We start from the raw sequence: 1124 nt of genomic DNA, 5'->3' as shown, positions 1-1124 counted from the left end.
GCATACACTATGGCTGTTGATTTTTGTTCATTAATATTGTCTCCTGCCTCCCTATCAAATTCTCGTATGAGTTCTAGGAGTCTCTTTGTATTGAGTTTTTTGGTTCTTCTATGTAAAGCATCATGAAGTCTGCAAATAGTGAAAGCTTGAATTCTTCATTTCCCATTTGGATTCCTTTGATTTCTTTTTTTGTCTTATGGCCTCAGCGAGTACCTCTAAGTCTATGTTGAATAGCAGTGGTGATAGTGGGCAGACTTGTCTTGTTCCAGATCTCAGTGGGAAGGAGTCTAGTTTTTCTCCATTTAGTATGATGCTCTCATTGGGTTTTTCATATATTTCTTTTTTTTTAAAATATGGAACGCTTCACGAATTTGCGTGTCATCCTTGCGCAGGGGCCATGCTAATCTTCTCTGTATTGTTCCAATTTTAGTATATGTGCTGCCGAAACAAGCACCATATATTTCTTTGATTAGGTTGTGGATTGTTCCTTCTATCCCCAACCTGGTTAGTGTTTTTAACATGAAGTGGTGTTGAATTTTGCCAAAGGCTGTTTCTGCATCTATTGATACTATTATATGGGTTTTTTTTTCTTCAGTTTTTGGATGTGATGTATCACATTTATGAATTTCCTTATGTTGAACCATCCCTGCATTCCCTGGATGAAACCTACTTGATCTGAATGAATGATCTGTCTGATTTTTTTTTTTTTTTTTTTTGTATTCTATTGCCTAGGATATTGTTGAGAATCTTACCATCAACGTTCATCAGAGAGATCGGTCTGCTGTTTTCCCTCAGTTTTAATTCTCTCTCCAGTTTTGGGATTAAGGTGATAATCGCTTCATAGAATGAGTTTGGAAGAGTTGCTTCCTTTTCTATTGTTTTGAAGAGCTTGTAAAGGATTGGGGTTAGTTCTGTTCAGAATTCTTTGTAGAATTCTGTGGTAAAGCCATCTGGGCCTGGGCTTTTCTTTGTTGGGAGCTCTTTAATCACTGAGTCAATCTCTGCTTCAGTTATGGGTTTATTCAGGCCTTCTGTTGCTTCTGGGGTGAGATTTGGTAAGTGGTGGGAGTCTAGGAATCTTTCCATTTCCAAGTGGTTATCGGATTTGTTGGCGTATAGGTCTT

The 1124-nt window shown here is 37.8% G+C and overlaps 1 non-coding gene across 1 annotated transcript; it reads right to left on the bottom strand.

Moving 5' to 3' along the window:
- Positions 1-347: 347 nt before the first annotated feature.
- LOC131478803 (U6 spliceosomal RNA) lies at positions 348-454 on the bottom strand. Its single transcript, XR_009244615.1, has one exon. It is a non-coding gene; the product is annotated as a U6 spliceosomal RNA (small nuclear RNA).
- Positions 455-1124: the final 670 nt, after the last annotated feature.

The sequence above is a fragment of the Ochotona princeps genome, chromosome Y (genome assembly GCF_030435755.1).
Source record: "Ochotona princeps isolate mOchPri1 chromosome Y, mOchPri1.hap1, whole genome shotgun sequence".
Lineage (NCBI taxonomy): Eukaryota > Metazoa > Chordata > Mammalia > Lagomorpha > Ochotonidae > Ochotona > Ochotona princeps.
Note: the sequence above shows the minus strand (reverse complement) of the source record. Positions and strands in the feature narration are given on the sequence as shown.